Below are 18,007 nucleotides of genomic sequence, written 5' to 3'. Positions count from 1 at the left end.
ACTCAAATCATTAACCAATTGCTTTCCAAATGCCAGCAGGACCTTCCCTGGGGAAGGCCAGCACACTGGTCAGTTCATCCTCCTAAACCGTGTTCTGCTGTGAGTGCCTAAGAGAAAACATCCATCGTTGTCATGGCAGGCAGTGCCTTTCCCACCATGACGTGGCCATGTTCCCATACAACACTACTCTCCACATGCACACGAGGAGGCCAGAAGCCCTATCTTTTGCATCTTTTGTTACTTGGTCACCCTTATTTTTTGAGACACCAGCTGTTATCAGACTTAGGCACACAGCCTATACCTCCATGAACCAGGTTCAGCCACTCCAAAAAAATTAGGCAATTTAAGACAATTCAAGACAAAACCAAATTAGTAATGGAAAGAGAAAAAGTGAGACTTAATCCATGTGAGAACACCTTGGATTGAAAGACAAAGAGATCCACTGAACAACTTTAAGTCCATTTTGGGGACCCTGAAGCAAAGTTAAGCTTTAAGTAATGGGCCAGTGCTATGCATGTGTAAGCAGTACCTAAAGTCTCTATGGTCTCTTTGGGGACAGTCTAACAAATTATAAACCCCTTTCTAGAACAAAACAAAACAAAAAGTTTCCGTTCTTGATGTCCCAAGCTTTAGACTTTCTATTCTCCAATCTTAGCATGAGATTTCTGGAGGGGACTCTTCTTGGAGTTCAGTGCTTGAATAGTATGATGGCCAAAGCAAGGAATACAAGTGGTTTGTTTTGTTTTGCTTTGGTTTTGTTTTGTTTTGTTGGCGTATCTTCATTCTGCCAAGTCTGTTACAGAGTTTCTCAATGATCCTAGAGCAGTGCCTCTCAACCTAGATGTTGAACAACCCCTTTACAAGAGTCTCCTAGGACCGCTGGAAGACACAGATATTTGCATTACAATTCATAACAGTAGCAAACTTATGCTTATTAAGTAGCAAGAAGAATAAGTTTTGGTGGGGGGGGGGGTCACCACAACATGAGGAACAGTATTAAAGGGTCGCAGCATTAGAAGGTTGAGAACCGCTGCCCTTGGGTCATTAACAACTAGGCTGGCTGGCAAGCAAACCCTGGAACCCTCCTTTCTCTCTCCCTCCCTAAGGCAGGAATGTCAGAGGCACACCAGGCAGTCAATGTTATTCTTATGGAAGTAAACTAAGGCTTCATGCTTGCAGAGCAAACACTTCACAGATCGATCCATCTCCCCTCTTCTTCTCCAACATTTCAATTCAATATTCCTATGACTCCTGCCTTAGTTGGGGTTTCTGCTGCTGTGCTACAACAGCATACCCAAAAAGTAACTTGATGACAAAAGGGTCTATTTTATCTTACAGCTTGTAGTCCACCATCCAAGGAAGTCAGGGTAGGAACTCAAAGAAGGAACCTGGAGGCAGGAAATGATGCAGGGAACATGGAGGAGTGCTGCTCACCAGCAGGCTTGCTTCCCATGTCTTCCTAAGCCTGCCTTCTTACAACATCCAGGACTACCTGCTGAGGGCCTGATATCACCCAAAGTGAACTGGACCCTCCCACAGCAATCATCAATCAAGAAAATGCTTGCCCATAGGACAATCTGTTGGGGATATTATCTCAATTGAGGTTCCCTCTTCCCAAATGATTCTAGCTTGTGTCAAGTTGATGTAAAACCAGCCAGCACAATACCTAGCCCTGTGCTCCAACTCCAATACAGGTTCATCTTGATTCTAGGGCTCTCCCCTGGAAGATTTCCCTGATGGGCTCCACAGGGCAAAGATTCATCTCTCTTCTATCTGTAGCAGAAGTTCCTGCTTCCCCCAAGAGAAGTTGAGCTAAATAAATTCCTGCAATCTATGTCTCAATCTTGAGAGCTTCTGCCCCAAGGGAATTTAATTAATAGCTTGCTATAACCCAAAGGTCAAAATGCATCATACCCAGCAAGGCGAGTGGATGGGCTGGAGAGACCTCCTTCCTAGGCAGAGCTTCCTACAGATTTGTACAAAAGACCTGAACTAGGGGCAGAGGCACCTTAGCCCCCATCCCAGGCCCTGCAAATCTTCCTGCAGCCCTCCTAGTGAGATCCCTTCTCCCAGACTCAGTTTCCCCCAATGTGAGCTCAGACAATCTAACAGTGCTTCCTGCGATGTCAAAGAAGATGACTCAAGCTTTTCTGGGTTGGGATGATCCAGGACAAATCCTTCAGCCCTTGGGGGTTGGGCCAGCTTTGATTCCTACAGAAAGAAGTCTTGGATCTGAACTCCACTTTGGGTCTTTCTTCTTCCATCAGTTCAGCCCAATAGAAAAGAGCAAAGCTTTCTGCCCCTGCCTCTGCCTTAATCTGCCCCTCCTGCCAAAACAAAATGACATAGACAAGGAAACTTAAACAACAGAAAGCCATTTCTCAGCACTCCAGAAACTAGGTGCCAGAGTGCCAGGATGGCTACATTTTGGCAAGGGCTCATCTTCCTGGCTTATAGATGACTTCCTGCTCTCCATGCCTTTGCATGGTCCAAAAAAGAGACAGAGGAAGCTCGCTGCTGTCTCTTCTCATAAGGGCTGGAATCCCATCAATAAGGGCCGCACAGCCACAGCTTCACCTCAACCTAGTTTTTAACCTTAAATACTTGTTCCAAAATGCATACTAGGGAGAACAACACTTCCATCTCTGTACGCCTAAATGCACAAACCCGTGGGGACCTTCAGGTACCTTATGGCAAACACGTTCACCACAGTATACCAGAGTTCACAAAGTGTGTTAGTTATGCACACACCCAAACTCACTGCCATCGCAGACTCCAAAGCTGACTGGCACCCTGTTTAGACGTGTTTTCTTTATAAGCTCAAGTGCATAACTTGAAATATACAGGACATGGTGGTTCAAAGGATGGATGCGAATCCCAAACCTACTGGGCCTGTTGGCACATGCCTTTAATCCCAGCACTCGGAGGTAAGGCAGGTGAATCTTTGCAAGTTCATGGCCAGCTAGGTCTACAGAGTGAGTTCAAAGGCAGCCAAGGTTACAGAATGAGACCCTGTCTCAAAAAAAAAACCAAATCCTCTCTTCAACATGCCATGAAGATGAAGAACAGTGTCACTGGCCATGCCACCTAGCACTGGGCCAGTTCCTTAAGCTTTCCACATCTGCACACCTTCTTTATGAAATGGAGATCATGCAGGCAGAGTTGATGGCATAATTAATTGGGATGAAAGTGGGTAAGATGCTTGGGGAAAGCCTTGCTTCTTGTTGCTTTCAATGCTTTCTGCTGATTGTAAGGGGTTTTACTATCCTTCCCTGACCACATCTATAAAGTGTCCACATCTCTTGCAGTCTGTATCGTGAACAGGAGGGGTCTCTGGTTGAGAGATGGAGCAATTTCCAGCTTCCGCCTCATGCTTTTAAGTACCTGACTGGTATTTTTAGACAACGAACCTATTTACCAATATCGCCGTAAAATAATTTTTAAATAAACTTAGGAAAAATTAAGTTCCTCCCTCACAGAGAGAACCTCTGGTGCAGAACTGGTAGCTCTTTGCAATTTCCTATCTCAAATCCAAGTAATGAAGGCAAGCATAGGGAAAAGCCCAATAACACGGAGTTACTTGGTTTGGGTTGTAATTCTAGCAATATACTTGGCAGCCTAGATCCTTTACCTGCATGGATTGTATGCTCCCCACATGTCTCCAAGCACCCAGCAAATTTGGAAACCCCCTACATACACAGACATCTATATGATCTAAACACACACACACACACACACACACACACACACACACACACACACACACACACACAAGCACACACCTCTCCAAACAATGGGACAACTCGAGTCATTCAAGTATACCTACAAGGCATCCCAGGTCCAAGAATGGAAAGGTCAATCCAATCTAAATTGTTTGAGATGCATACACACAGTAAGACAAATTGTGCCCAAAGTGAACTTTTAGGAAGAATTCCCTTTCGGCTTTTTTTTCCCAACTTATGCCCATGCATAATCATGTATGTGATTAAAATCTGATGCATTGTGGGAATTGACAGTCCCCAGAGGAAAGATGACTATGTGACCTAATTTATCCATCAAAACAGAGAATCACTGGGAATTGGAGAGATGGCTCAGTAGATAAGAGTACATATTACACTTCTAGAGGACCCAAGCTTGATTGCTAACACCCACAAGCGCACAACCACCTGGAAGTCCAGCTCCTAAGAATTGCACACTTCTGGCTTCTGCAGGCACCTGCACCAGTATGCACATAACCACACACATACCCATGCATACATAATCATAATTAAAATAAACCTTTTCTAATGGAGAACAGCCCAAATTGCTCCCTTTGTAGCCAGTCCCTCTTCCCTTTAGAGCTCATCAAAAAATACTCTAGGTTATAAACTGGGGCCCTTAACTACTCTTAATATTGTAGGCAGTGAATTCTGATCTTTTTCTATTGGTTTGCTTGAAATAAAGTTCCCTTGACAGTTTTACAAACTTGGGGGTGGGGGTAGGGGTGGAGGGTGATTTGGATTTCTTGACTAAGAGACCAAAAACATAGAAACATCCAACACTGATTCCAAACACATCTACAGAGACTTAGGTATCCGCATGTGCAGGAAGCAGGAGCAACGCTCACGGCCATTGTGACATTTCAGCATCTCCGTACTTCTCCAGTGAAGGGCTGGAGCTTTTCTGTTTAACCCGGGCAGGAAAAAGAGAAATACTGTCAGGAGGAAAGATGTAAGCTCTGTGTGTGTGTGTGTGTGTGTGTGTGTGTTGCATTATATATTTATGTAGCAGAAAACAGGCATCCCCCTTTGCAGCAGCAATTAAGCAAATAGTTTATTCTAAAGCTCTGTCAATACATGGTGGGTGCAATTTTTAAGTTCCCTCAAGAAATCGGGCCCCTCATTTGTGCCCTCACCAAAGCCTACACCTCATGGTTGAAGACCACCCAGGCTCCCAAGTGTGCCTGTAATCATATCCCATAGTGGGACACAAACATGAGAAACTCATCCATGTCTGACCGAGAATACTTACAGAAACTATCATAGGAATGGTGGCCCTGTTGCCTTCAGTTGTCACCATTTCTATATGGAATCATGACCAGCTATTTCAAGGTACATCTTCTGTAAGCAAATCATTGTCCTTGTCATTGGAGTGTGGCTGAGGTGCCTGACCAAATCCCTGGAGACTTAGGCGTAGGCACGGATATTTCTATGTAACCCACTGAAAGGAGCAAGTGCTAGGCTGTATCCATCCATCCAATTTGTGCACAAAGCGCTTTGCTTGTGTAAATTCTCCTCTACCTCTCGTAGCAATGTTAAGGTAAATAAAGTGTAGTTATTAGACACTGGCTAGGAACAGAAAAGCAGCAGTTTTTGCCCAACCTTACTCAGCCAATCACTGAAAGTCTACTACCTTCCCAGATTAGGTGAAATAGATTCAAAGTCCTGCTTCCTGCACTGGGAATGAGTTCCCCATCACTTCAAAAAATAATCTGGGGAAATGGCTCAGCAATTAAAAGCATATATTGCTTTTAAGGAGAAACTATTTGGTTCCTAGAAGCCATATCAGGCAAATCACAACCACATATAACTCCAACCCCAGAAGATCCAACACCTATCTTCTGGCTCCTGCAGGCAACTATGCCCACATGCAGATGCACACACACACACACACACACACACACACACACACACACACACACACACACACACACATGCATAAATATAATTGAGAATAAAAATAAATCTTCCTTAAAAATCAATGCTCAATACATAGGCAAATGCCAGCAGCAAACCACTGAACTGAGAACAGGACCCCCGTTGAAGGAATCAGAGAAAGAACTGGAAGAGCTTGAAGGGACTCGAGACCCCATATGTACAACAATGCCAAGCAACCAGAGCTTCCAGGGACTAAGCCACTACCTAAAGACTATACATGGACTGACCCTGGACTCTGACCTCATAGGTAGCAATGAATAGCCTAGTAAGAGCACCAGTGGAAGGGGAAGCCCTGGGTCCTGCTAAGACTGAACCCCCAGTGAACGTGATTGTTGGGGGGAGGTCGGTAATCGGGGGAGTATGAGGAGGGGAACACCCATATAGAAGGGGAGGAGGAGGGACTAGGGGGATGTTGGCCTGGAAACCGGGAAGGAGAATAACAATCAAAATGTAAATAAGGAATACTCAAGTTAATAAAGATTAAAAAAAAATCAGTGTTCACCTCTTCAAAAAATGAGCCTCAAAGAATATGACTTGAGCAAGGGCTGGCCTCTCTGGAGTCCTCTGCCAGTGTGGTTCTATAATTCTAGAAATTTGGGACAGTCATCACGAAGCACAATAGTTCAAAAGGGAAGAAAGATATTTCATTCACAATGGAGAAAAGTAGGAAGAATCATTATAGCCTCAGAGATAAGCAAACCCCGCTTAGTGCAGGAAGCTTCCAAAGAAACATGATTAAATTCTGTGCTTTGTGTCCCACCCCTTTGACTGCAATGGGTTTTCAAAAGCCCAAGGGCCCAAAGAAGGCAAATGTTACAAACAATGCAGCAGTATATAGCACTTCCCAGCAAGGGAGAAGGATCAGTCTCTGCAGACTGTCACATAAGTGGAAACTTTTACAGAAAATGTAAGATATGCCGTCCTCTCTTCAGACTCTTGGGGTTGGGAATGGCTACCTCTGGGCTTCTTTTAGATATGACATCCCTCTTTGTGGTCACAGAGACGATGGAAACCAGATATAAGACTCCTAAATTTCAGAAGAGGAAATGAGTTCAGAAAAGGACAAATGAGTTGCCTGAGGTAAAAACATGGTCCACCTACGGTGATGCTAGAGGCTAGCCCCAAAGGTCAGCAGACAACCTCCAGGCAGGAGTCCTGTTCCTTCACCTCAGACAGGCAGCAGGCCGCTCTGAAGCAGTTCATCCTCAAATCTGCTTTAGCTTCTCGAGCCACTCAATCCAAATGACATTTGTGTGGCCAACGTAACCATGTGGTCCAAGAGCAATAGTAACTATCCACAGAACAGTGGGTGGCAACGTATGTCTGTTAACCTAGCATTCTGGAGGTAGAGACAGGAGGACTTCAAGTTCAATGCCAACCTGAGATACCTGGTTCTTAGGTTATATAACAAGATTCTTTCTCAATACAGAAAGACAAATCGAAAGAAAGAAGGCAGAGAAGGAGGCAGGGAGTGGGGGACGGAGAGAGGGAGAGAAAAAGACAGAAAATTATAAGATAATAGTCTCATTCTTGATTATATATACATTCTCACTACTTCATCCAAGCATCCCCAAAATTGATTTCCCCTAATTCAATCACATTACATATTTTCTTCTGCAATTTAGGTTTTCCACTCAATTTCCTGTTGATGGAACCAACATCATTCATATTAGTATATGTCTTTCAAAGTGCTTCATCCTCATTCAATAGAGCAGATGTTGACCCCTGAGCCCAAACCCAGCCAGACACCTCTTTGTTTATGCATAAAGTTGTCGGAGTACCTCCATGGTCGTTCATTTAAGTATTGCCTATGGCTGCTTCCCTACTGCAGTGGTGGAATAGCTGTGGCAGCAGAGACAGTGTGACCTGCTAAGCCTGCAATATTTACCATCTGGCCTTTGATGTTTAAGTTTCCTGACCATCCCCCAGCCCACTACAAAGTACATCAGTGTATCACCCAGATAATTTATCCATTCTCCTATTAGTGGGCATCTGGGTTGCTTCACTTTGATGCTATTTAGACTGTGGTTGGGAGTCTTACACACATCTGTGAATTTATCTAGGGTGCGCATTTAAAGATGTTGAAACATGTTCGACTTTTTTTGAAATTTAATTTTTTTCTTCCTAATTAGTTTTGCTAGTTTATGCTCCCAACAGCAATGTAAGATAACTATTAATTATCTTCTGTGATATCAAATTCTGAACTACATTTGGTACCATGCATGTGAAATAGAATCTTCTAGCTTTCATTTGCATTTTCTCTAATTGCTAGAGAAAATAAACCATTTGTGTTCTTCAATACCTTGCCCTCCACGGATGCAAACATCTTCCAGGATGGAGTTTGCCTCCTTCCCAACCTCAGTAGGCAGGCTTTTCCAGATCTGATAAGGACCCTCTGGTGTAACCCTACAGTAATAAATCCCCCATCTGCTGCTGCCATTTCCAAACTGGGTTTGGAAATAAATAATCATTTCTTAATGGAAATTGTCCTCTTCGTGGTCCGTACTTTTGTGTCTTATGGAATCATTGCCTATGAGAAACAGAATGGACAGGTGCATGTATAAACGTCCACTTTAGAAGAAAAAGATCAAATGTCTTCCAGCAAGGCAATGTCTCAGAGACACTGCACATCCAAACACCACTAACTTGGTGCTGTCAAACATTTGAATGTTTTCCAGTTGAGTGGTTAAGATTGGCATATCATTCTGGACCTTAATCTTCATTTCCCAGATCATGAATGATATGAATTGCTTCTTTGTGTGTTTATTTGATGTCTTTATACTCGTTTTACAAAATGTTGATTTGTTAACTTTTACTCATCTTAATTTGGGTATAATTTTCCTTTGGATTATCAGTATTTCACATCCTGTAACCAATCATCTCTAGACTTTGTGGATTACAGCAAGTTTATAATTGACTTTTGTGTATTGCCCTCTGTTTCAAAAGTGTCTTTTCACTTTCCTTAAGGTATCTACCCAAAGAAAAAAAGTTATTAATTTTAATAAAATGTAATTTACTGGCCTTTTAAATAACCAGCAACCTGTGTTACCTTCCTTGTGTCTTTTAAAGAAATCTTTCCTTGCCCTTAGAAATAATCAAGACAAACTCTTACATATGAAGAACAAGAAACTGCACAAAAAAAAAAAAAACCAGTTCAACACCCAAACACCAATTTCTGGAAAAGCACATCAACCTGCTGTGGTGGATTCAGTGTAAAAAAGAAAATCACAAAACAGCCACACCCAGTAACTTCAGTAAGGCACAGTGATGTAGAAGAATCTCAACGATGCCATCTAAAGTAACTCCTGGGAGACTTAACGCAGGTCTAAGTAAAGGTCTTGGTAAAGTTAAAAAATAAAATAATAAATGAGAAGCATACAGTTTAAGGAAAACCTAAGCAGAAGGAAACAACATAAAAAGAGGAATAACGAGCAAGGATGTGATTCAGAACGATGTCCCACATGCTGCTGAGGCACAGGGCAGGATGACATAGGGTGATCTAGGACACCAGCCATTACATCAAAGGTTCGGTGTTTGTTTTGGGCAGTAGGTACGTAGATACATGTTGCCTTTTTATCAAAAGATAAATACAACAAATACAAGCAATTCGAGGGAAAATGAAATTAAGAATTATAATTAATGAAATTATACCTTCCCTAAAGTATTGTGTTTTAGGTAGAATTCTACCCTGAGAACACGGTGAAATTTTCCACTAAGTCTTCACCTAGACTTCTTAAAGCTTTTCATTTTGGTTTTAGGCATTTGATGCACTTAGAGCTGCGTGTGTATGTAAGCTGGCAATCTGATTGTTTTCTAATACAGGCTATTATTTATACCTATGTCATCAGTGTGTCACCATATCTGCCACTGGGAGGCTGGTGTAAATGTGCCTGGATTCTCTGAGTTATGCACTATTCATGTATCTGTCCAACTTCACAAAAATAGCTCGCCATTTTAATTAGCGTAGCTCTCTAACAAGTTGTGGTGCCTGGCAGAGGGAATCCCCGCCCTTTTCTGCTTTGAGATGCCTTGGGTACTCACAGTTAAATTCCACAAATACCTTGTTGGGATTTTCATTGCAGTTATATCGGTTTTATACAGATAATTTTAGACAAGCTGGCATCTTTCTGATACTGGCTCAACAAGCACTAGAACATGGCCTATATCGCTGTTCCGTGGTATTTTCTTTAAGGGTAGCAAGATTCTTTCCTAGAACTCAAGACAAATTTTTTCAATAGATTTATTCCTAAGCACATGACATCTTGTTGCTCTTGTATGAGGTATGTTAATGCCTTGTTGCAAATACATAAAATGTAATTGGGTCTTGCATAGTGTTCTCTAACATTTTTTGTTCAACTTTTAAATTTATTTGTTGGGGGGGGGGTGTGCATGCCTCACAGTAAGTGTGGAGATAGAAGATAACTTTTTAGAGCCAGTTTTTCAGACCCTCAGTCTTTGTGGCAGGAGAATTACATGGGCCCATCTCTCTTGCCTTATAATGAATGATCTTAGAGTCAACAAACCAATAAACTTTTCTATTAATTCTAATCATTGCCCTTAGTTTCCCTTGGGGTTTTTTTTGGTTTGGTTTGCTGTTGGTTTTAGCTGTTTGCTTGCTTATTTCATTTTGTTTTCTTTTTGGTTTTTGTTTGTTTGGTTGGTTGGTTGGTTTTTGTTTGAGACAGGGTCCTCACTATGTAGCCCTGGCTACCTGAAACTCGTTATGTACACCAGGCTGGCCTCAAAATGGTAGAGGACTTCCTATCTCCTGGGTTGGCATTAAAGGCATGAACCCGGCTTCCACCTGGCCTCTCCTGATTTTTCTATAAGGTACAATCAAACTTGCCTATGAAAATAGCAGTTCTGGTTCTTTTCCAAAATCCTTGTCTCTCCTGCTTTGCAGTCTTTTGTCACTGTGCTCGCTCAAGACTCCTGATATCATGCTGAAAGGAAAAGTTCAGAATTAGCATCCCTGTCCCCTTAACCTTAAATGTTTCTCCCCATTAAATAAAAGGATTTTATAGGGCTTGACAAGTGCACTTGGTCCCTAAGTGTTTACAAGTAAAGAAGATAGCATTTCCACATATCCAAATTCAACAACTTCCAGAGTATAAGGACAACGCCCCCATTATCCTCCAAAAGCCTCTAGTTCAGATGACAAACTGTGTGCTTCTTCAAATAGAGGGATGGCATTTGCCAGTAATTCTAAGGAGGCAATTTGATGATTTAAATGTAAGATAAATAAAGAGAACAGTGCTGGTTTCTGTCTACCCAGAGATTCCAGAATGTTCTCTGCCTAACTGGGACACTTCTGGCCACAAGTAACAAAACAGTAACTACCTGTACTTTCTGTCTACAGTGCATGAGGAGAAATGCTTCAGAGACAGCCCAATATGGTCCAATTTGCCCTAAGAGAAGCAAGAAACAAACACAAAATAGAGTAATTATCTTATCAAGACCCAGCACAATTGGCAATCTGAGAATGAAGCCTCCAACAACTTGGATTGTCACATGTTGTATCTTGTCACTTACATCCCCAATATAAATGAAAAGCTGTGAAAACCAGGGGCGAGATAGAATGGCATTGGATCCATTCTGGCGCTGGGCATGAGTCACTTATTGAAGACATAAATTATAGCGCTGTCACCATCAGCCGTCCTATTTGCAAATAAATGTTGTCATCTAATTGTACAAGACTTGGAGATTGTTTAACAAATTTCTCTGAGGAAAGGCTCAACAGCTGCTAGGATTGCCCAGATACCTAGATTCTATCTGTCCCATCATGCTGTCGCTCTGCATGCGGCTCCTTTTGTTTGGCAGGACAGATATTCTTAACCTATCTTCTCAGCCTTTCTTGGGGATAAAGCTACAAAGGCCAGGTGAGTTTCTTGACTTATTCCATTAAAGGATCATTAAGAGGAAGAGATGGAGAGAGGCAGCTTTTGAAAAACAGCAGGAAAGGGGAGGGCATTCTTCTTTGTTACAGGGTGAGTAGCCAAGCAGGATGGCCAAGCCTGGGGCTGTAAGCACAAAACCTACTCTTTTTTTTCATGATTTTCATGATCATACTAGAGAAAAAAGAACTCTCTCTCTCTCTCTCTCTCTCTCTCTCTCTCTCTCTCTCTCTCTCTCTCTCTCAGGACTGAGAACAAAGCCTAGGATCCCTTGGTGCCTGGAGTGTGGCCTGTGTGTTGTGAGCCTATGGACACCCATTTTGCTACCCACTAGGGAGCCCTTGACTCTGTTCTGAACCCTTGACCTGTGCATATTATCCCCACCTCTACCTGCTGCTGCTTCTCCTCCTCTTCCTCCTCCTCCTCCTCCTTCTTCACCATCTTTCCCTCTTACTAAGGCTCTGAAATGTCTCCTTTCCCCTCATCCATGATATCAGCCAAGCAGTACCACTTTTGAGAATGTTCTGCTTGCTAGGCATGGAATTAGCCACGTGATGTAAGGCTGCCTATTCATTTATGTCTCTAGCACAACTGTAGCTCCTGCACCTTCCTTGGGGCATTCTCAGAAAGACCATATATCTACTGTAAAGTACATATGGCACTTAGCCTCAATCTTCAACTTGACAGAATGTGAGCACCCAGAGGAAACCAGTCCCTGAGCATGCCTATGGGAGATAATCTAGATTAGGCTAGCCTCGGACATGCCAGTGAGGAATTTCTAGTATTAAATTAAATAAGGTGGGAAGACCCACCCTAACTGCTTGACCAAATAAAAAGGAGAAAGCTCACCAAGCACTAGTGCCCTTCACTGTCTTCCTCAAGTGCTTGCTCACCACTGAGGACTGTGTCCCCTTGGACTTTGAGCCAGATTATCCCTTCCTTCCTTCCTTTAAGATGCTTTTGCTTCTTTTTTTAACCACAGCAACCAGATGTGTAACTAATAGAATGTTAAAAACTCCTGGGCATTAGTCATTTTCTATAGGTGGGTCTGAGTGTTAACTGAAGTTCCATGCCCATGAATTGCCCAGGCCTACGTATATGTCCCTGTGATGTCAAGCTGAAATCTCCTGGAATCCATCTTCTGTCCCTTCTAAGTAATTAGCCCCATCTCTTGAGGATAAGCCACTATCAGCAGCATCCCAAGTTAAGATATTCAGAGGCAAGAGATTGAAAGGAAAACCTCTACTGTCATTTAAGCTGCTGACACCAATACCATTTCAGCGATCTTCTTCTTCTATCTTTCTGCCTTTTTGGCCACTTCTACTCTACTCCATGGGATGATGACTGTACTTCGTGGGACTATCAGGGCATTACCCTGTTTCTGATGATATATTTTCATAGCTTTCTCAGATACATTGCCCTGGTGATGAAGACATGGTTTCATAGTTGGAATTCAGGTAGTACAAGGATGTTGGAGGGGGTGAGGATGGGGGAATCATTTGGCAGTCCCCCTTGTCTCTTGCATCAAAGAAGCTCAGATTCAGAGCCTGGGAAACTCAAGCCAAGAAGAGTCAATGACAACAAAAGGAAAGATAATGGCTTTTTACTGGAGAAAAAGAGAACCACAAAGGCAGACCCGACCTGCTTATCTTGCATTCTGGCAGAACTGCAGACCACCAACTCAGATACTTCAAAAGACCCCTGGCTGGTTCCCCAGCCCCGACCAGGGGGTTCCTGTGGAGAGGACATCATAATACACCTCCTCATTTTCTCCTGCACTTTTGAAGTCAAAGTGTGATCTCATTAATTAGATGTTAGTGGGGGCCAGGGGGCACTGGAATCCAAACTCAATAAATTTCATTTCTGAAAGACAAAGAGGTCAAGTACATATTAAACTTGAGCACACAGGGAGCTCAGCTGGGGCATTTATTCAGCCGGACGCCTTGCCTTGCAGGTTAGACAGAGAAAATGCCAGGCAGTTTTTGGAAGCTGGCTGGGTGCAAAGACGGTCCTGGAAGGATGCCCATCTTGAATTGTGGGAGAAGAGGGGGTGAGGGAAGCCATTCAAATGTTTGCAACATAAATAGCTTGGTCCCCACAGTCAGAATTTGAAATTTCTGCCAATATCCGACTCCTTTCATGAGACTAGCCGGGTAAACAGACTGGTTCTTCATTTCACCTCCTGCTGGAATCAAATCCAGCAATTCGGTTCTCTCTGGGGGAGCTGGCAATGGCATGGACCTCCTGCAAGCCCCTTGGAGCAGCTGGACAGAGCTACCTCTCACCTCTATTCTCCCTAGCCTTATCACAGAGCCACAGCCCCAGGCTGGCAACTTCCTTTGCCCTTCCTTTTTGCCTCCCCATTTCTTTGACTTTAGCAATAGGGAGTACGCACACACCACACCACCCCAGCCTCAGGTTATTGGCTCCATAGTTTGGAGAAAACCAACACACCAAATATACATGTTAGAAGAGATGAGAGTGGTTTGAGTGAGAATTACTCCCAACACACACCTAAATATGGTTAAATACTTGGTCCACAGTTGGTGGGGCCCTTTGGGAAGGATTAGGGGGTGTGAACTTGGTAAAGGAGGTGTGTCACTGGAGACAGGCTTTGCGATTCCGAACATTCATGCCACCATGCCATCCCAAGATGATTGCTTTGCCCCCTACTTGAGGATAAGATATAGTGTTTCAGCCCACTGCTCCAGCACCATGCAGCCTGCTGGCACCCTTGATGATCATGAACTCTAATTCTCTGGAATCATAATTCTCAGTACCCATTTTTTTTTACAATTTACCTTGGTCACACGGTCTTATCTCAGCAATCGAAAAGTAACTGAGACAGAGACCTTGCCACCTGGAGTGGGCATGGAACCTGACAGTCTGAGGTCAAATTTACTTCTCAGCCTCTAGGTCCTTTCAAAAGGTCTCAATGTCTAAGTAAACACAGCCTATTTCCTACTAATTCACTTAATATTTGGCCAACCTCAAGAAATGGGTGGCATTTTTGACAATTCCATACCCAAATATGTATCTTAATAAAAAAAAAAATTCAGGGCTCAAAGCTGAGTTTTGATTGTTGCTGCATTCTTGGTGTTTTGTTTTATATGGAGATGAGGTGTAGAGGATGGTGAGGGGTGTGTTTGTGTAGAGTCCAAAAGTCAACTTGGGATATTATTCCTCAGGAGCTGTCCGTCCTCGGGCCTGGGACTCACTGGCTAGACTAGGCAAACTTGCCCAGCCAGCCCCGAGGACTCTTCCTATCTGTGCTTACCCAGTACTTGAATTAGAACCTCACCGCACCCCTAGCCTGGCATTCAATGTTATTTCTGGGAGTCAACTCAAGTCCTCACACTCCTGAGCCAACTCTCCCAGACCCCAGGGTTTTTGTTGGTTGGTTCCTTAGTTGGCTGATTTTTGCGTATGCTTTTGAGGCAAAGTCTTGCTTTGTGGATGACGCTTGCTAGAACTCCGTTATATAGTCCTGACTGGCTCTAAACTCAAAATCCTCCTGCCTCAGACTCCTAAGGGCTCAAATTATAGGAAAATGTCCCATGCCTGGATTTCAAGTTCTTTTTTTTTTTTTTTTTTTTTTTTTTGGTTCTTTTTTTTCGGAGCTGGGGACCGAACCCGGATTTCAAGTTCTTAAGACTGGGTTTTGTAATATCCCTCCAGCTTCATTGTGCTCTGTTCATTTTCTTCTTTCCTGCAATGTGTTTTGATTGGGAAACGCAGGGCTCAGTGTGCACTAGGTGTCCGCATTGAGGAAACTACTGATTTCAGTGGTTGAATTACATTCACAGGCTGCTGTCAAGAGCAAATCCCTTATCTAGACCACCTGGCTTTCACTTGTGATTTGAGCACGTAGCAATTCAAACACTGCTTCATCCTGAAAACACACCAAGCCACAGCAGCAATCTCTCTAAGCATGGGGAATATCATGTAGAGACACTGCCATTTGGATGGCCCTAAAACCCTCAATTTAAGATTTCTTGTCTGGCAAAAGAAGAGAAAAAAAAAAAAAAAAAAAAAAAAAAAAACACCACATCCAACTGTGTGTCGGGTAGGTATAGCGCCATCTTTAATCTCAGTTCTCCTTTCTATTTCTGCAGCATGAAGTCACCGGGCTGTAATTGTTTCCCTCCCCGCACAGTGTTGGGATTCCTGAATCAAGCCTATATTGAGACAGGTTTTTTTTTTTTAATTCTAAACTCTACCAAGAGTGGGTGGAAAGAGTTCTGCTGAACTCACAAAGCTGTTTCCAAAGTCTGCATTCATCACCATCTTTAGATATCAGAGACTCAATTCAATATGGGTTCTCTCTAAAAGCTGTTTCTACTCTGACTGCCCAAAATTCTAAGTTGGGAATTCGAGGGAACCATTCCCAGCGATCAAAGTGGTGATTCCCATCTGCCTAGATTTCAATTCACCAAAATAACCTACCAGGAGCCTCAGAGGTGTGGTTGAGGAAAAAACAAGATGATCAGTCACCAAGAGGAATTCTTCTTTTACACAGTGAGTGGACCTGGCCCCCTGGAGGAGCAGAAGCCACCAGCTTCCACATTATAGAACCTTGAGAGGCAAGCGAGGTTTTGGAAGAGCTTGACCACAATGAGATATCACTTCACCCTGGTAGACTGGCAGTTACCAAAACAGAAGGACTGGTGAATCTCCAGAGAAAGGAGAGCCCTTGCACACTGTTTGGCAGAACTGCACACTAATGAAGACCTTATGGAAAGCAATGTAGGGATTCTTCCACAAAGTAAAAATAGAGCTACGGTGCAAAACATCAACCTGCTTTCTGGGTGTATATGTGAAAGACAAGAGATCAGTTAGCTGAAGAGATCAATCTGCGTCCTCACAGCCATTGCATCTCTATTCAGTTAAGATACAGACTCAAACTAAGTGTCCATCAACAGTTGAAGACAGAAAAAAAATATGGTACCCATGTGTAGTGAAATACTATACTGCCCTTATAAAGAAGGAAACCAGGGGTAGGGGTGTGGTCAGTGACAGAAGTGCTTACTCAGCATCGTGGGGCCCTGAGTTAGAGCCACAGAGCAAGGGGTACCCTTCACTGCCAACGCGGCTGAATTTAGCATCACCATGGAAACACCTCTAGGTGCACTTAAGAAGGGAAATTGTGGAAAATTAGAAAGAGGCACAATTTTATGGGCTGGGTCTTGGGCTGGACATAAAGAAGAGTGCTCAGGAACCACCCCAGTGACCTCTCCTTTCCTGCTTGTGGGCACAGGATGACCAGGCTACCAGGCTCTTCGTGTTCCTGTCGCCACGCTGAGCTGTTCCCTTGAACCAAGAGGCAACATAAAATCTTTCTTTGCAAGTTTTTTTGTTGGGCGTTTTGTGAGCAATGAGAAAAGTAATTAAGACTCAATTTTTTTAAAAAAAAAAATCCTCTGAAGAGAAGTCGAATGGGCAAATCAGGGTTATTGTTGGAGGTGGGTCTTGTTCGTAGCCCAGGACATGGATACACTTGAAGGATATCAAATAAAAAAATCAGATGCAAAAAAAAGCTGATAATTGTCACATAATGTCAATCACATGTGAAAAAATTTTTTAAAGTTGCTTTTCTTATTTTTACCTGTGAAGTTTGCCATGTTGGTGCAATGCCCTCAGTAGCCAGAAGAGGGCGATATATCCTCTGGCGCTGTGGTGACAGGCAGTTTACAAAGACCTGACATGGGTGCTGAAACCAAACTCAGGTCCTCGGGAAGAGCAGCAAACACTTTTAACCTCTGAGCCATTTCTCCAGCCCCTATACATGAAAATGGTTAAGTCAGTATTTCAGACACAGAAAGTCAGGCTAGGGTTGTAGCTCAGTTAGTAGAGTGCTTTCCTGACACAAAAAGAAATCCTGGGTTTTACCTCACACTTGAGAGGCAGAGTTAGGAGGACCAGAAGGTCAAGGACTTCCTGAGCTACATAGATAGTTCAAAGCCAGCCTGAGCTACATGGGATTCTTTCTCAAAGAAGAAGAGATGAGAAGAGGAGAGGGGAGGCTGGGGAGTGGGGACAAGGAGGAAAGAAGAAACAAAGAGTAGAGTCTGGGGGTGAGAAAGAAAGATTGGTTTGATGTGGTTCAAGGGACAAAACGGAATTCCGGTTACACATGAATGATAAGTTCAAGAGATCTATCATACATCAAAGTGACTATAATTATTGACAATGTTTATTTTTAAATTGCTAAGAGTAGATTTTAAGTGTTCTTACCACTAACACAAGAGTAAGTTCCTAAACTAATGCCTGCCGGGATAGCGTGTGTTAGACATTTCACAATGTATACATGTAGCCAAGTATCAGATTCTATACCATAAGTATACATTATTTTCACCTGTTAGTTAAAAGTAAATTAGTAAATAAATAACAAGCTCCTTTCTGATACAATCCCAAGAA

The sequence above is a fragment of the Rattus norvegicus genome, chromosome 19 (assembly GCF_021556685.1).
Source record: "Rattus norvegicus strain SHRSP/BbbUtx chromosome 19, alternate assembly SHRSP_T2T, whole genome shotgun sequence".
NCBI classification, from domain to species: Eukaryota; Metazoa; Chordata; class Mammalia; order Rodentia; family Muridae; genus Rattus; species Rattus norvegicus.
Note: the sequence above shows the minus strand (reverse complement) of the source record.